The following is a 19,746-nucleotide window of genomic DNA, read 5'->3' on the forward strand; positions in this document are numbered from 1 at the left end:
AAAGTTTAAGAAAAGATGCCATCTCCGTAACTTTAAAATGCAAGGTGAAGCAGCAAGTGCTGATGTAGAAGCTGTAGCAAGTTATCCAGAAGATCTAGCTAAGAAAATTGATGAAGGTGACTAAACTGAACAACAGATTTTCAATGCAGACAAAACAGCCTTCTGTTTGTGGGAAAAAGAGGTGTCATCTAGAACTTTCCTAGCTAGAAAGGAGAAGTCAATCTCTGGCTTCAAAGCTTTCAAAGACAGACTGATGCTCTTGACAGAGGTTAACGCAGCTGGTGACTGTAAGTCGAAGCCAATGCTCATTTACCATTCCCAAAATCCCAGAATCCTCAAGAATTACGCTAAATCTACTCTGCCTGTTCTCTATAAATGTAACGAAGTCTGGATAACAGCACATGTGTCTGCAGTATGATTTGCTGAATATTTTAAGCCCACTGTTGAGACTTACTACTCAGAAAAAAAATGATTCCTTCTTTAAATATTAAAATAACAAACAAAGTATTAGTGCTCATTGACAATGCACCTGGTCACTAAAGAGGTCTGATGAAGATGTACAAAAGATTGCTTTCATGCTTGCAATGAACAATATTCATTCTGTACCCCGTGGATATAGGAGTAATTATGACTTTCAAGTATTATTATTATTTAAGAAACACATTTTGTAGGCTCATGCCTGTAATCCCAGCACTTTGGGAGGCCAAGGTGGGCAGATCACGAGGTCAGGAGATTGAGACCATCCTGGCTAACACGGTGAAACCCCGTCTCTAGTAAAAATACAAAAAATTAGCCAGGCGTGGTGGCGGGCACTGGTAGTCCCAGCTACTTGGGAGGCTGAGGCAGGAGAATGGCATGAACCTGGGAGGTGGAGCTTGCAGTGAGCCGAGATCAGGCCACTGCACTCCAGTCTGGGCAACAGAGCGAGACTCTGTCTCAAAAAAAATAAAAAAGAAAGAAATACATTTTGTAAGGCTATAGCTGACACGGTTATTCCTCTGATGGATCCCGGCAAAGTAAACTGAAAATCTCTGGAAAGGATGTATTATTCTAGATATCATTAAGGAAATTCATGATTCATAGGAGGAGGTCAAAATAGCAATTATATCGGGAGTTTGGAAAAAGTTGATTTTAACTCTCATGGATGACTTTGAGGGAGTTCAGGATTTCAATAAAGAGAGTAACTGCAGTTGTGGTGAAAACAGCAAAAGAACTGTAATTAGAAGTTGATCCTAAAGATATAAATGAATTTCTATAATCTCAGGATAAAACTTGAGTGGATGAGACATTGCTTCTAATGGATAAGCAAAGAACATGCATTCTTCGTCTTATGATAAAGATGCTATGAAGATTGTTGAAATGAAAACCAAAAATGTACAATACTATATAAACTTAGTTGATAAAGCAGTGGCAGAGTTTCAGAGGACTGATGTCAATTGTGACATCACATGCTCTGTTCTACTCTGCTAGAACTAGAATTTTATCCAAGTTCTACTCTGGATAAAATGCGACAGCATCACATGCTACAGAGAAATCTTTCATGGAAGGAAGAGTCCACCGATGGGGCAAACTTCATTGTTGACTTTTATACGGAATTGCCACAGCCATCCTAACCTTCAGCAACCATCATTCTGATCAGTCAGTAAGACCCTCCACCAGCAAAAAGATTATGACTCTCTGAAAGCTCAGACGACCACTAGCAGTTTTTAGCAAAAAAGGTTTTAAAGTACGTACATTTTTTAAAGACATAATGCTTTTGCACACTTTATCAACTACCATGTAATGTAAACATAACTTTTATATGCATTGGTAAACTAAAAATGTGTGTGACTTACTTTATTGCGATATTTGCTTTATTGTGGTGGTCTAGAACCAAACCTACAATGTCTCTAAGGTATGTCTGTACTTGATTAAGAAGAAGCTGTTAACTGACATTAATCAGGTTTGTTGCTAAAGGAATATAAATCCAGTTTCTAAAGATTATATTTTCAATACAAAAAGAAATCTTTTTTGTACAACTTTGCCAGGAATCCTTTTGTAATTCTTAAATATGAACTGCTGCCTCCCTCCACCCTACCTTTTTTTTTCGACACAAGATCTTGCTCTGTCACCCAGGCTAGAGAACAGTGGCATGATCTTGGCTTACTGTAGCCTCAGCCTCCCAGGTTTAAGTGATCCCCCTGCCTTAGCCTCCCAAGTAGCTGGGACTACAGGCACACGCCACCACACTCCGCTAATTTCTATATTTTTAGTAGAAATGGGGTTGTACCATGGTACACAGGCTGGTCTCGAACTCCTGGGCTCAAGTGATCTGCCCACCTCAGCCTCCCAAAGTGCTGGGATTATAGGCGTGAGTCGTTGCGCTCAGCCTGAAAACCATTTTTTAACTTAACAATCTGGTTAAAGACTTTGGATACTTATGCACTAAGCTTTCTCAAAGAGAATTAAATGAATAAAATATGACCAAAAACTGAGAATTTCAATCATATATATATTATTCTCTTACTGTCCCCTAGAAAATTCCATTTTCTATGGTATAGTTTTCTTTGCAAAGAAAAGAGCAACACGAAATTCTATCATTTTTTAAAGGCTAACATTAACATTAGTGAGACAAAGTTACAAAGTTCTGTAAAATAAGCATCTATGCTTACTTTTTAATCAACTCCCTACATTTCTAAAGCAACTTCATGTTTCCTCAATCTTCCATCCACATACATACCCCTCCTCCTCCTGGACTCAAAAGTGCGCAAAATTCTAGGAGGAAAAAGTTTCATTTTGCATAACAACAGTCTATACATCTGAATTTCACTGGGGTAAACTTCTTCCTTTGTATGTAGATTAAAAGATATTTCCCATCAACTGTGTATTCAACCTTAGGAAGCGACTGCAGAACATTCCATAGTAATAGATACAGTTTTAAGATGATCATACACAAAAATGGGCGGAGACCAATTCCAGTCACTCCCAAATAAAACACAACCAGCTGATTTCCTTTCAGTATGTAAGTAATAGACAGGATGGATGGGGGCCGAACAGCTGTCTCCTATTTGTGCATGACATATAATAGCAACATTAGTTGTTGAAATCAGAAAGACTTAACAATTAAAGTGCTCAAAAATATACATGTGATACTGGAGTATACAACGGCAGTGCCAGGGTCCTATTCTAGAAGCTCTAAGCACTGTGAAGATGATGGGCTGCCCAGATGGATGAACTGTAGGTGCAGATCCCAGCCAAAGAATCTACAAGTTAATGGAAACATATGAAGTTTCTTTAACTTCTCTAAGCCTGTTCTTGACTTTGAGATGCGATGCTCATCTGATTGAATTGCTATTCAGAAGAATGAGACAAATTATAAGACATGTAAAATCCAACAGTTGACTAGCTGAGTGTTCAATAAATCATAGTAGTTTTCACTATTATTATTATTAAAACTGGTTAAATGATTAAATCCATTGTGGGTAGTCTTATCTGAATGAAAATGCACATGCTTATCTGGCCTCATTTTTAACTTTTTAACTTTTCCCATTCAAGGTTGCAAACAATTGCAAATGACAAGGGAAGAGTTAGATGACTGAATTTTCAGTATATTTGAATATAATTACAATTTTATTGCAAAAGAAACAGATTCTGATCCCTTGTGGATATAAGACAGCAGATAAATTTTTTAATAGCTAGCTAAATTTTTTAAGTGAAATGGCCTTAATAATCAACATTAAAGTTGGTCTCCAAGTTCCCCAATTGTAAAGGAAACATTATAAAGTGTGCAACCATTCCCCACAAAGCTCTTCAGAAACATTAATCAAAAGAATAAGGCAATTTTTTAAGAACTTACTTCATCATAAAAAAATTATTGCCTTTTCCCTGAAAACATGATTCTGGAAAACCAACAGCCTATGGGATGTCTCCCTCAGACACTGCTGGTAGTAATACTAGCATTCCAGGTTGTTTAGCATGGCCTGAGGTGGCCAGGAAGTCATCTTGGATGAGATGAGGATCCACAGGCTCACCATCTGAAAAATTCAAAAGACCAGCAAGAAAACCATGTGGATTTGTTTGCAAAATAAGCAAACCCACAGACAAAAACACACGCCATGTAATTACAAAAATACATATTTGTGCCTTCTGATATGACATGTTCATGCTAGTGGAGAAATACAGTTCCGCATTGCTCCTCTCACCTCTTAAAAGACTGATAGGTGAAAGAGAGGGTAACTTCACAAACAAGGATGGAGACTAGATGATGCATACTTGAAAGAAGCACAATGAGGACCACAGTCAAGACAGAGGTAGAGAGATAATTTGATATTTTAAAATGCTTGCTGAATTACATCTGGACCGAGTCTGCAGTTGGGGATTGTAGAAGGGCAGGGGTGGCAAGGAAGTGGAAGTCACAGATGGAAGGATCAGGCTAAGCAAAACCTCACTGCATCCTTACACATTTAAGAGTCTGCCACAAATGTGCATGTCTTGTGTGGTCCATATTTTCAAGAGGGTGCTCCAAAAGGAAATAACATGCATTTTGTGCATGTTATTGTGCCAGTAACGCACAATGATACGTTCACTCTAGTAGTGAAATACAGTTCCACATTGTTCCTCTCCCCTCTTAAAAACTGATAGGTGAAGGAGAGGATAACTTCACAAACAAGGATGGAAACTAGATGATCCATACTTGAAAGAAGCACATATTTGAATTATGCACAGTAATGCATAGTAACACGCACAGAACAGGAGAGCCACACTTTATACAAGGCAGAAATGCCTAGATAAAAGTCTCCCAAAATCCACCCCTACAAAATTGCCATAGGAGACTCCAGATTCCCGCTGCAAATGGGGAGGTAGGTGTATCAGTTTACACCTGCATCAGACAGATGTCTAACCTCAAATGAGACACTGGACTGCCAAGGGAGGAAACAGACAGCCAGGACAGGCAGTGAGATCCTCAGGAACTCTATCTGCTTTCATCTCCTGAACTTTCTTCTCACCCAGACTCCACCAAGATAAGTAACCAGAAGTGCAAGGAAAATAGAGACCTGAAGGTGCAGCACCTGCTTCACCAGGACCGGGGCAACCAGGGCTCTGGGCAGACGTGTTCTGGTGACTGCCAGTCTGTAAGCCAAAGTGTCCATATCTTGAAGTCATCAACTGAACGTGCAACTGGTTCAGGGGCTGTTGACAGGGCAAGTAGGGCTGAGTATAAATAACCACTGGGGCAGAGCTAAAAGCCAGGAACAGAGTGAAATGGCTGGAAGAATGAAGAACATTCCTTATGACTCCAAGGAATCCTGTGCATAGTCCTGGGATGGCACAGGTCACAACTTTTAATGTTCTGGAACTGTAAGATGACCTAGTTGTTCATTGGAGCGGGCTGGGGAAAGCAGCCAGGGAAAGGGTCAGATCAATTCTAACTTAAGTATTTGTATATGTGCAAAATTACACACACACACACACACACACACACACACACACACACAGTTCTTCCATCCAATCATCCAACTGAATTTCTCTGAGAATAGCTTGATTTCCCCCTTTGTAAAGAGCCATGAGATTATATAATAACTACAGATTATGTAACTAGGAAGTTATGAAGTTCTTAGATTATGTAACATCTAAGAATCATGGATGCATTTATTTTCTTTCGACCTATGATGTAATTCTCACTGGAGAACATGCATAAGTTATGAGGTGTTTGGACATGTAACATTTCAAAACTGGCTAGCAAAAGCACTAATCGGCTGTTACATAAGGCATTCTTCCATACATGAAATTCAATTACTTTGAATTGAACATTAGCTTGGCTGCTCAAAGTCTTAAAGTCACATCCAATCTCACAAACTAGTCACGTTGACACTGTTTCCATCTTACTGGGTTGTAACTCATTAACAAGTTTCTTTTTGCTTGTTTAACGAATCTAATTTATTGTTAGACACTCCTAAAGATGCTGAGAAATGCCAAATTGTGAGAGTAATTATACATAAGTGACCCACAAGCCCAGCTATAAACTGCACTTTGTCATAATCCAGACCACTCAACCTCTTTCTTTAAGCTGTCATTCCTTCTGTGGCTACAACCTCCTACCAACACAATCTTGAATGCCCTCAAACCCACACGCAACAAGCTAGAGAACACGTAATAAGTTCTCCAGCTTATTATGACTCCAGCCCCTGCCCTCTCTAGCTTCCCTGCTGGCTTGAATTCTCCCTGTGCCATCACAACCTTCAGCTGATCATTTCATCTTTTTACCAAACACTCTCAAATTCCCAGTCCTCAGGCTTTCAGCCAAACTCGGCTCACCAAAGATAACCCCTCTCCATTTTCTCCACTTTTGAGTGACCAAATAACTAGAAAAAGGCATAGAACTATCCTAAGAAACTCAACAAGTTCATACCATGCAGCCTCAGCTGGATATTCAGTTCATCTTGGCAAGTTTTTAATTTTTTTCTATGCATTTTCCATAAGCAGCTGTTCTGAACACTCCCTAGTTTCTTTGAGTCTCCAATCCATCCCCTTATTCTCCCAGGAGATGACTTTATCTCCAAGTAGACTGAGGAAAGTAGAGGGAATTTACACTGAATTTTCTCCAGTTTACATCAAATATATGATCATTTTTATCTGTCTCACCCCCTTCTTCCCAAACTCAGGAAAATATGTTCAAATTAGTTTTAATAAATATTTATTGAGGACCTGCTACAAGCTAAGCATTTTACTGGGCATGTGTCTGGCAGAATCAACAGCCTTCATCATTAAGTCTGTGACCATAACTAGCAGAACCTAAAGAGGACTAGAAACCAGAAATTGATATCAGTTATTTCAATAAAACGAGAAACGTGTCAGTGGAAGAACTCACAAAGTGAGGTGAACAAGCCCAAAACTAGTTAACCACAGCCTTAACACCTATTACCTTAAATCTACCCCTGCAAGGGGTTGCTCCTGGTTAAACAACACTTTTTAATTTCCTCTACTGTCGATCTACACTTCCTTAGTCTAGAAGCTCACTCAAATAAGCTCCCTTTATTCTTAAAGGAAACAAAAACAAAACTATAAAATAAACTTATTTCACCTCAACCCACTGATGCACCAAGAAACTACCCTATCTATTACCATCTTCTTTCACAGGTAGGTACCCTTGAGTATTAGTTGCTGCTGCTTCCTTTTCTGATCACTGTCGTCTAGATTATTATTTCTAAAACTGCTCTCTTAGAGATTGCTAATGTGATCAGGACCTAATTTTATTTCCCTGTATATGAGGTTTTCTAACCACGGAGGTGAATATTTTGATTAAAAAATACATGTTCCTAAGAATTCAAATGTTTTATTATTACTTAATTCATGTGGCTGATGAAAATACTGTAAAGTGATTATACGGATTCTCCAAACTTTATTAAATAGTAAACAAACAATATGTAGTCTCCCAACTTATTTTAGTAGAATTAAGAATCTTTAAATAATAGACGATAGGGGAAAAAAATCAATAAACACTATTCATTCTACTCTAGAATAACATTCAAAATAGATCACAGGGCTAAGGAAAGCCAGGGCTTCATTTCCTAAGAGAATGTAATGGATAGGACCACCCCAGTGCAGGCATCTTTTCAGTGACGCATCTGTTCCAATTGCTGAAGAACTCAGGTATGACTGCTCATGGAAACCGGATGGATTCACTGCTTCCTTTACTTATGAGCAATTTTCTTGCCACTATTCTATTAAACTCCATCAAGTGCTGAGTGTTCAAAGATCTGGATGCAAATGTGATCATGAAGAATCACACGAAAAGAATGAAATTCTAAAGCTTATTACTGTCAAGTAAATATTTCGGAATCCCCATGGAGCATACTTAACAACTATATTGTTAGTAACGGAAATATTTTTCCTAACTTGGCTCAAGTCGTTAACCATGACTTTCAGGAGAGTACAACCTGACAGAAACAATCATATGGCTGGGTCCTTTCCCTTGTGATCAATCATCAATGCTCCTTAACCTGGCAAGAGCCACATCATAGTTGCCGATAGCCTGAGAATCTTAAGCCACCTGGATGACATCCAGGTGAAGGAGCTCAGGGCTCCTGGCCTGCTCACATGCTGAAAATTATTTTTCCTGACTTGCTAAAATCATGGATTTCTAGACCCTCTCTTTCTTCTTGCTCCTCCCCACGGCGTATATTTTTCTTTTTGTTGACAACAATCTAATGTACCTGGAAACTGCTTCGAGTGCCGATGTTCCACTTGGGATCACTGTAATACTTTTGCAGATGGTTTGGAGCATTTTTTTTTCTCAAAACAAGCCACGAACTCTAAAGCATTTTGCCATATTCCTGCACTGATATATAAAATACACTTGAGATGACTGCACTCATTTTTTTCACTAGACAGCAGTCATTAATTAACCCGGGAAAGAATCCCAATTCCATTTTTCCATGGTATAATAATTACCCCAATTATCCAAGATACCCGTCTTAGTTTGGGTTCCCCCAAAAGTCACCTTAAGAATTTAGGTTAATGTGGCACAGTGGATTGGGGAGGTGATCCCACAGAGCATAAGTTAGGAAGTGAGGAAAGCCTGACTGAGTAGAGAGAAAAACCATGAAAGGGGGTGGTATGGAGCATTCCTGCTGGAGGTCAACATCCCCAGGATGTTCTGAAAAGACATAAATAATGTGCTTCAGAATTGTCCCACAAAGAGAAGGGGAAAATGGGGATTTGTTTTCTGACTCCAGCCCTTCACTGGGTAAAGGCTGTACTTCGAGGCAGCTCTGCAGCAAGGTAAGTTTCCACAGGGCTGACATAGTGCTCCGGTAGAGAAGCACAGACCAGGCCCTTAAGACGGAAAGCTGTTGGCATGCATGGGAGATGTCCACTGTGGGTGAACTCACAGGTGGGCCAAGACCATATCAAAAGTATCTGCTACAGCAGCCCACCACCCAATTCCTTGCTCTTATCAAGTTACCATGTCCTGCGACTTATCTTTCAAAAAAGACTCTCTGATCCTCCTGTCATCAAATACGATCTACCATACTCATCTTTCAGTATTTTAACCCCTTACTACTCATTATCTCCTGTGTCCACCCCGAACCCCAGGATTTTTGCTGTCTGTAGATGAGTCCTCACAAGGTCACCGGCTGTCAATGATCTCCTCTACCTGTCCAACCTTATTGGCCACCAACACTTCGAATACTTTCCCTTTCAAGAAATAGCCTCCTCTCTTCCTGTAACACATAATGATTCTCCCCAGCTCTCAGCATTTCCCACACAGAATGCCCCAGCCCTTTGAGATCCACACTAGAAATTATCAATACTTAAGGAATAGCTTCCTTAGCTGTGACTTGCAGTCTTCTCCTCCTCTACTCTAGTCTTGATGGCAAACAATCCCATTTTAAAGGTTTATTTAAAGCAAGTAGGGCCAGAATCCCCAGACAGACTCTTAAGTATCCAAAGGGCAGAGACTGAGATAAATGTTTCTTTCTTAAATTCCTCCAACACTCACTCTAGTGCCCACTAACCAAAGACCACCAGGAACACTCTTGTTAGTAAATAACTGAGCTTTCATTCACTTACTACAGCAAGAAAGAGTACACCAAAGTAATTGGAGAATTTTAAGAAACTGGTGGACACTTAGGACACAATTTCAGTTTGTTTTGGGTGATTCCAAGAATGGTTTAAGAAACTAGAGGCCAGGTTTGGATTGTGAGCTGTCAGGAGGTAGGAACAATTCATTGATTATCTCGGCAAACTTAATCTAGAAAAAAGAGGATTAAAGCTGAGTTGGAGTCATCATCGGTAAAGAAGAAGCAATCATTCATGTCCGTCATAAGAGAGAGATATTTAATTACATTTGTGGTTGGAGAGGGTCCTTGTCTCAGTCTTGTTTCAGACATACTCAAGAAGTAGGCTTGTCTGATTATTTATATTCTGCAAGAGGTATTTATGTTCAGTTGGGAACATTGTGGCCTGTCAGCTGCCAGGGCCATTTTTCAATTTCTCAAAAGTTATTCAAAAGATACCAGAATAACTTAAATAACTGTTGAATTAATTTTGAATTTATCCTAAATCTAATGATAATGTAAACTTTAACTCATAATTTATCACTCTAACTTTCTGGCAGGCACTGTGCACATGGAAGGGAACAAGACATATTGGTCTTTGACATAGGTCCATGAGCTCAAAGTCCAAAGAAAAGGCAAATGTCTAGGCTGATGCAATATAAGCATGAAAAGTGCCCAAATGTAAGTATGAATAAGGTGCTGAGCTGGTGCAAGAAACAAGAGTGTTAGGCTCCATCTGGAGGCGTGTGTGAAGCTTTCCAGGAAGACTTGCCACCTGGGATGGATGTGTGAGGATGAGTGGGAGTTGGCCAGCTGGAAAAGGGAGCGTGGAGGATGCCCTTCCACAGCAGACACAACCCAGGTAAAGGTGTAAAGTAGCATGATGAGTTGAGGAACAAAATATAAATCAATGTTGCTGGAGAAACTTTATTCAAAGCGCTCAAAAATATTTCCAGGATATTTTTTAATGTAAGGTGCTATTTTGGCACCTCTGAAATTGCACAACACAGAAGGTGAATTTTGTTCTCAGTTAATTAAACTGAGTGTTAAAGAGAAAGTAAATCATACCAAAAGCTAAACACTTTTACATATGCATCCCATTCTAGAAATGGTGACAAAGTAGAAATGGAATATGAGCCAATTCAAAATAACATACTGAAGTTGGTATGTCCTTCCCTTGAATATAATGGATTTTAAAAAATTCAGAAATTTTACCCTAAAATTGGAATTCAAATCCCAACACACGGAAATAAAACCAAACAACTTATTGTATCATCTTTCTGTTACACCAAGAAAACTCAGAAATTCAATGACTATTGTATAATACAGTAAGTAATTTTCATATCAGGGCAAACATGCACGTACACATGCACCATATGCGTGCGCGCGTGCACACACACACACACACACAATTTCCATGCTATTAATATTGAGGACCTAGTCTTTAGATAATTTATTTTGGAAATCCAATGGCCTTAATGTTAATATATACTTGTCTATAGTCCTTCAAAAATTAACACATTATTAGTATTTAAGGTCAATTCATTTCATTCTAATTTGAAATAGAAATTATCCATCAATTACTTGTAAATAAGCATTGGTGGCAAGGAAGGAACAGTTTGGGCAAGACAATTAAACAGTAGAAAAAAACAATGTGAAAGTCTAATTTTACTAGGAAATAAAAACAAAAAAGTGCTACAGTCTGAATGTTTACATCCCCACAAAATTCCTATGTTGAAACCTACCCCTAATGCTAACAGTATTAAGATTTGAGGACTTTGGAAGGTGATTAAGTCATAAGGGCTCCATCCTCCTAAATAGCATCAGAGCCCTTATAAAAGTGATGTGAGGGAGGTTTTTTGCCCCTTTTACCATGTGAAGACATAAAAGGTGCCACCTATGAGGAACAGGCCCTCTCTGACACCAAATCAGCCAGCACCTTGATCTTGGACTTCCCAGTCTCCAGAACTGGAAGCAATACATTTCTATTGTTTACAAATTACTCAGGCTAAGGTATGTTGGTATAGTAGCCAAAATGAACTAAGACAACAACTCACTAAAACAGGGAAAGAAAATTAATAAACCAACAAAAGGGAAGGGCAAACAATTCACAGAGTGATATAAATAAGTGTTCCACAAACAGATTAAAAGATGCTCAACTTTTCTATTAAGAAAGTGCATATGACAACATGAGGTTTTTTTTTCCCCCCACTATTTAGACTGACCTAAGACAGGAAAGCACAGTATTGGCAAAGAGGAGCGAGAACAATTGTTTCTCTTTCCAGAATCCCGCCCCTGCCTAGTAGGAGTTCAGCAGTCATTTGAAAGGACAAGGTGACAGTCCTAAAAAGTATTAAAGTTACTCATATCCTGTGGCCTAAAAATTCTACTTGAAAGAATTTATGCAACATGAAAAAATGTGTAAAAGTAGGCAAATAAATTTGAAATTCATTGTAGACAAAAGAGAAAACAACCCAATGTCATCATATCTGTTGAAATGTATATTATAGCCATATCTCACATACATATGCAATGGTATTTCATGCAGCTACAAAAATAATGGTATTACTGCTTACGTGCTTATATAGAAGTTCTCTGGTTATTTTTTAAGGAGAAAACTCCAGTGGTAGAAATGTGTGTGTAGAATAAGCCCTTTTAAATAAGTGAGTTAATACATAACTATTTGCATAGATCACAGAGCCAAAAACACGCATATGCTGTGTTCTCATTTTATTTTTATTTCAGGCAGAATTTATTTTGCTTTAAGAGTAATTTCTGGCAACAAGATATAAAGGGAATGTAACTCCTCATTCCTGAAATCTCTCCAATATCTTTTGATAAAAATGTCAGTGCCAAGGTTGCATAAAAATGTAATAATAAACCACAAGCCATACTTTAATGGCATAAAATGACTTTGGAAAAAATGAAAATGCTACTATCTTTTTTTTTTTTTAGCTAATGAGAAACGCAACATGGTGGCTTCAATATTGTTTACAACTGTAAAATGCCTTCATGAAAATAATTTAATTGCCCCTGACAGGCCTGATAGATATCCCTGAATTCTGTCCAGCCATGCCATGACTGACAGAACAGAGGAAAACCAGGTCACACATGGTTTGAGAAACCACCAAAATGTGGTGTCCATCTCCTGGCCGAGGCAGGAATTTACAGCACCATTGTGGTGTTCAAAAACTGTCAGAAACCTTAGGAATTGTCACAGTTATCACAACTACACATTCCAGCAAAGAGGAATGGAAGACAGAGGCAACATGAACCAGGAGGGTAGAAGGTCTGTCTGCCAGCACTGAAGCAGGCACAAATGCATAACATGAAATGTTCATGGAGAATAAAAAAACAGTTGAAGCTGCACAATTCAGCTATACAATTCAACACTGATTGCAAACTGGCTTTTAAAATGTTTAGACCTATCACCCTACTATGTTTTATCTCTTTTACCAAAATTCTGTTAGTTTACCTATTTTGTTTCATATGTATTTTCTTCCTTCTGTGGTCACATTAAACTATATTCTAATGTGAATGCTACAAAAAAGGAAGCCAGGTAATTGAGGCACCAGGCTGTATGAACTGTTCTAATGGGAATCCAGTGTTATGAAGACACTATGGATTCTAATGGGAATCCAGTGCTATGCTATCCTGATAATAAGCCCACTCCTCTAGTTCAGCATTTCTCAACCTTGAGCTACTGGCGTTTTGTGTTAGATAATTTTGTGTTGAGGGGGCTGTCTTCTGCAGGGTAGGCTGTTTAGCAGCATCCCTTGGCTCTACCCTCTAGATGCTAGTAGCACCCTCTCCCAGCTGTAACAACGAAAAATGTCTCCAGATATTGCCACATGATCCATGTGGAATAAAATCACCTCAGGTGGAGAACCACCACTCCAGAAGAAAGTTTATAAATCCCAGTAAAATCCTTAATGGGTCTCAAAAAAGGAGTAAAGGAAAGACAGGTACCATGAAGAACAACAATAATAAAAATAAATGTAAGCTGAACATTTTTAAAAGACGACATCCAGCACACTTCCAAAAGTCAGGTAAGGAATTACCCAAGAATGCCTTTCTTTTTGAAGAAGATACTTAAGAACCAAATGTAGTTTAAGTCTGAGTTTTCTTAAATGTGTTAGTAAATCTTTATTTTTTTGTGTGACCAAACACTCATCATTAGCACTTATGTGCTTGCTTCTTACAGAACGGACAAGATTACTGTGTCTCAAATTTTGAAACCAAGGTTTACATCCAAACTACATCACTTACAATTCAGTGGCCTTCAACAAATTATATCATCTTTCACATTAGTTATTAATATATATAATGGGGACAATAACACTCTTTCATGTGGGTTATTGTAAGGACTAAAAGAGATTACAACAGGCATCTATTATAAAGTCTATTACAAAACAGATAAATAATCAATATTTTCTCCTTTCCTCCTCATACAGTTTAACAGGTAAGAAAAGAACTGCAGATAGAAGGGATCCTGGGACATCACTATAGGCAGGAGGACATAAAACATCTGTTCTGGAAACAGGAAGATTGAGGGAGAAAGAGCCCAAGAAAGCAGAGAGCAGTAGTCACAGAGTCAGGCAAGCTAAGAAAAATCCAGACCTGGTCCAGTCGTCACCTGGTGTTGAATAACTGGGTGTGTTTTGTTGTTTAATCGAGCCATTTTCCTCACTTTCCTTTTTTAAAATTTTATAAAATTTTTGATTGTTTCTTAAGGGATTTTGTGGTGCTTTTAAATGTATACATTAAGGAGTTATTCTTGATCATACAATATTATCTTTGCATATAGTATATTTTAAAATGCTGATACAAATGCTGTGTCCAGTATCCATGACTATTTTTTTAAATATAGACTTTATTTTTCAGGGCAGTTTCTGGCTCACAGCAAAATCAAGTGGAAAGTACAGAGAATTCCCACATGCCGCTTTCTATACATGGGCACAGCCTCCCCAGGTACTGTCAACATCACATCAACTTCAAAACCTGTTCTATGGGCTTGACAAATGTATAATGACATATATTCACCACTGTAAATCATACAGAATAATTTCACTGCCCTATGAATGCTCTGTGGTCTGTTTTCCCTCCCACTAAGTCCCTGATAATCACTGATCTTTTTGCTGTCACCAAAGTTTTGCTTTTTCTACAATGACACAGAGTTGAAATCATAAAGTATGAAGCCTTTCCAGACTGGCTTTTTTCACTTAGATTGAAGATTGAATCCTCCATGCCCTTTCACAGTTTGATAGCTCATATCTTTTTAGCACTGAATAATATTTCATTGTGTCAATGTACCACATTTATTCATTCACCTACTGAAGGACATCTTGGTTGTTTCTGAGTTTTGATAATTACGAATAAAGCTGCTATAAGCATCTGTTCCATGTGCAGGGTTTTGTGTAGACGTAAGTTTTCAACTCCCCTGGGTAAATGCTAAGGAGTGAGACAGCTGCATCATATGGTAACAGCATGTTTAATTCTACAAGAACTGCAAAACCATCTTCCAAAGTAGCTGTACCAGTTTGCATTCTCACCAAGAATGAATGAGAGTTCCTACGGCTCCACATCCTCACCAGCATTTGGTGTTGTCAGTGTTTGGGATTTCAACCACTCTAACAGGTAGGTAGGGATATCTCACTGTTCCAATTTGCAACTCTAATGATACATGATGCTGAGGCTCTTTTCACATGCTTATTTGCCATCTGTATATCCTCTCTGGTGAGGTGTCTGTTAAGATCTTTGACCTACTTTTAAAAACAGGTTGTTTTCTTATTGTTAGGTTTTAAAAGTTCTTTGTATATTTTTGAGTAAAAGTTCCTCATCAGATGTGTCTTTTGCAAATATTTACTCTCCATCTCTGGCTTGTCTTTCTGTTGATGTTTTCACTTTTTTACTTACTTTCTCACCTCTCTATTCCACTGAAAATTTGTTTCCTTTCTAAGTTACGGGAAGATATCTTTTCAAAAAAAAAAAAAAAAAAAGGAAAACTACCAGATATATTTGCTTATTTAGGCTTGAGAAGATAACCGAAAAGCTGAGACCATTTTCCTCTCTGACCCTGGTACAGGAGAGAGAGAAAAAAGATTGGAAGGAACAGTTAGTTTGCAGCAGTTATAAGATAAGAAAACAAGCCAATACCTGGGGCCTTCAGAAGAGAAGAAGGCAGAACTAGCTGGAGATCAAGAAATGAACCCAAGCTCAGGTCCTCAGTCTTGCTAATAGGTCACCGAACATGAGCTGTCTCACCTGTAAAATGATGTGTGCACTGTGTGTCTGTGAGTGTGAGAAAATATGTATTCAAAAAGGATCTCAAATGTGTATATTTGGCAGTATCTACAAATACAGTTATTCATGTAGAAAGATATGCACTGAAAACTGAATATTTAAAATACAGTCTTTTTATAAACTTCTTATTGTTTAAGTATACTGGAATCTTCAAGAACTGGAATGGCCCAGGTCTCTTTTCTCCTCTGACTGGTCCTATTTAGACGATGCTCTCTCTAGCCACAGTGATTATTAGTACATTGCATACAACTTACACAACTCTTGGGGTGAATTTCTACTTTGGGCCCTCAATTAGCATTCACTAAGTGATGATCTTAATAATACATACCAAAGTTTTAAGTACGAAATATCCTGGTTAGGCACAGAGGTTCATGCCTGTAATCCCAATACTTTAGGAGGCTGAGGAGGGAGGATAGCTTGAGCCCAGGAGTTTGAGACCAGCCTGGGTAATGCAGCGAGACCCCATCTCCACAAAAATTTAAACATTAGCCAGGTGTGGTGGCTTGCACCCGTAGTACCAGCTACTTGGGAGGCTGAGGCAAGAGGATCACTTGAGCCATGGAGGCCAAGGCTGCACTGAGCTATGATCACGCCACTGCACTCCAGCCTGGGCAAAGGAGCAAGTCCCTGTCTTAAAAACAAGAACAACAACAACAAAACCACACATTTTCTACCCAGAAAGTACTGTTACAAACAGTACTTTCAAATATTTAAACACACATACAGAAAAAACCACACACACACATACACATAAAAGAAAACCAACACAACAAGCCCATATTCTGCGCTTATTTTCCTTCCAAACTCATTTTTTCAAAGTTGTTTAACTTAATGACATATCAAAAAGTCTCTGCCTAAGGAAATAACACATGGCATGAAATATCAAGGTAAAATTCAGAGGCAAGCACTTTTCAAAAATGTACACACCTTTGAGTGGTTTTGTCTTTTTAAACTGTAAAATCCAATTTCCCCTGAAAAAAGAGGTGTTGCCTATAAGACACGCTAACCTCAGCCTACCTTCAAATCTCTGTAATCTCCAAGGACTGAGACATTATGAAATTGGACTATCATCAGCTAATCTTGGCAATGGTTGCTAAAGAGATATTATTATACATTATGGAACTTCCTGGAATAGGGAAAAGCACCATGAAAGATTTTCTCACCCATGTATGGGTATGAAAGGGCATTTGAGTACAGTGATTTGGAGTTCTGGAAACAAACAGACCTGAATTTGGGTTTGAGGTCTGCTACTTACTAACTGGAAAACCATGGGCAAGTTAATCTACCTTTACCAGCTTTAGTTTCTTCATCTGAAAAATGAAAATACTACCACCTCACTCATAGAGTTGCTCTGATAATTTGAAAAGAATATCTACATAAAATATTTAGCATAGTGCCTGACCTCAATGGGTTTCAACAAATGGTAGGACCCACTTACATAATTGCTAATTATGTAAATAAATACTAATTAAAATAACCACAAACAAAACAACTATAGTCTGGAGGTCTACCAGGAGGCTGTGTTTTGTTAAGTCTCATTTAAAAGCCTACTGAGAATGGCACCAGAGTTTCACTCATTCAGATGTCCTGTGAATGACAATGGTCAAGTCGTTGTCCCTAAGTTTCCTTTCACTTCCCTCATTAGTGGAGGCAGTCATCATTAGGACTATTTAGAACCACTAAAGAAGGTTTAGTCACAATCATGTCCCACATTTTTTTACTTAAGGGGTCTATAGGGAAGATATCAGTGTGGATAATTTTCGTAACAGTGATTATCACTCATATGGGAAGGCAGTAATTCTAAATCTTGTTCCTACATAACACACCTTAGGGACATACATTCCCATCTGTATTAGTGGTTCCACTGTTTCCATGATTGAGTTGAGGGCTCAATCTACAAACACTTACTGAGTGCCAACTATCAACTGGTTACAGTGTTAGGGATGCAGTGATTCACAAAATCCACATGCTCCTTACCCTTTGGAGAGCTGACCACCTAGAACCGTGTTCTACAACCTTTCATTATCATCCATTTTATATCAAGAACTATTAACATATTTGTGCACAGGTGTATGTTTGCACATAAACAGAGATGCATATAAAAGTTTCACTAAACAATACCCTTACTGGCCGGGCGCGGTGGCTCACGCCTGTAATCCCAGCACATTGGGAGGCCAAGACGGGAGGATCATGAGGTCAGGAGATCGAGACCATCCTGGCTAACACGGTGAAACCTCATCTCTATTAAAAAATACAAAAAAACTAGCTGGGCGTGGTGGCGGGTGCCTGTAATTCCAGTTACTCAGGAGGCTGAGGCAGGAGAATGGCGTGATCCCGGGAGATGGAGCTTGCAGTGAGCCGAGATCGCACCACTACATTCCAGCCTGGTGACAGAGTCTAGACTCCACCTCAAAAAAAAGAAAAAACAAAAACAAAACAAAATAAAATACCCTACTGAAATAAGCCAGGTACAGAAAGACAAACACTGCATGTTCTCACTTATATGTGGAAGAGAAAAAAGTTGATCTCACAGAAGTAGAGAACAGAACAATGATTACTAGAGGCTGGGAAAGCTGTGGTGTGGGAGGGTGGTATAGGGAAAGGCTGGTTAACTGATACAAAGGAAAGCTCTAGATTGGAATAATAAGTCCTAGTGTTCTATAACACTGTAGGGTTACTACAGTTAAATATAATTTATTATATATTTTCAAATAGCTAGAAGAGTATTTTAATGTTCCCAACATAAAGAATAATAAATGTTGGAGGTGATGGATATGTTAATTACCCTGCTCGTGATATAGGAGTTAAGAGAAAACTACTTAGGCAGATAGTGAGGGTAAGGAAGTCCTCAGTAAGGTTTTCCTTTTCAAGAAGGCAGCCCCCAAATCATTTTCTTGTCTAACAAACAGCAGCCAGTAAAATCGAGCTGCAAACATAGACAAGCAAGCTGGAAGCTTGCATGGGTGAATGCCGGCAGCTATACCACTAGGAAAAGACCACTTGGGGGCTAGGTAGGTCCAACATGGCAGCTCCATCTTCCCCTTGTCAACCACGTGCACAGTAAGGCGCAAGCAACATGGCACAGGCCAAGCAGAGACCCCATTTGCATAATGAAAGATTAGGGTCAGGTGGCCAGCTTCTTCACATGCTATGTAAACGTCACACCTGGTCCAACCAATCTTTGGGCCCTATGTAAATCAGACACCATCTCTTCAAGCCTGTCTATAAAATCCTGTGTACTCTACTGCAGGCTGGAAGTTCTACTTGGGCACCCCTCTCTCTCACAGGAGAAGGAGCTGTTCTCCTTTCTCTTTCTTTTGCCTATTAAAACGCCACCATTAACCTCACTCCATGTGTGTCCGTGTCCTTGATTTCCTTGGCATGAGGCAACGAACCTCAGGAATTTACCCCAGACATTGACGCTGCTTCACTTGGGGCATTACATCTGGTATACATGTTTTTTGTTTTTTGTTTTTTTTTGAGACAAGAGTCTCGCTCTGTCGCCCAGGCTGGAGTGCAGTGGCTGGATCTCAGCTCACTGCAAGCTCTGCCTCCCAGGTTTATGCCATTCTCCTGCCTCAGCCTCCCAAGTAGCTGGGACTACAGGTGCCCGCCACCTTGCCCGGGTAGTTTTTTGTATTTTTTAGGAGAGACGGGGTTTCACCGTGTTAGCCAGTGAACACGGGGTTCCACCGTGTTAGTCGCGATCTCCTGACCTCGTGATCCGCCCGTCTCGGCCTCCCAAAATGCTGGGATTATAGGCTTGAGCCAACGTGCCCGGCCGGTATACATGTTTTGAAATATCATACTGTACTCTATAAATATATATTCTATCAAATAAATATTGGCCAGGTATGGTGGCTCACACCTGTAATCCCAGCACTTTGGGAGGCCACAGCGGGCA

The 19,746-nt window shown here is 39.2% G+C and overlaps 1 protein-coding gene and 1 long non-coding RNA gene across 3 annotated transcripts in view; one reads left to right on the forward strand and one right to left on the reverse strand.

Moving 5' to 3' along the window:
• The window catches only part of BICC1 (BicC family RNA binding protein 1), a 328,432-nt gene that overhangs the window by 103,123 nt on the left and 205,563 nt on the right, over positions 1-19,746 (reverse strand). The gene's annotated exons all lie outside the window — the stretch shown is intronic.
• On the forward strand, positions 1,521-15,170 carry LOC108540744 (uncharacterized). Of its 2 annotated transcripts, none has more exons than XR_001888752.1 (5): positions 1,521-1,726; positions 10,100-10,401; positions 13,994-14,193; positions 14,424-14,510; positions 14,949-15,170. It is a non-coding gene; the product is annotated as an uncharacterized LOC108540744 (long non-coding RNA). The 2 variants fall into 2 exon arrangements; XR_001888753.1 differs by having other exon boundaries at positions 10,100-10,220.

This window comes from Rhinopithecus bieti, unplaced genomic scaffold (genome assembly GCF_001698545.2).
Source record: "Rhinopithecus bieti isolate Rb0 unplaced genomic scaffold, ASM169854v2 scaffold_18620, whole genome shotgun sequence".
Lineage (NCBI taxonomy): Eukaryota > Metazoa > Chordata > Mammalia > Primates > Cercopithecidae > Rhinopithecus > Rhinopithecus bieti.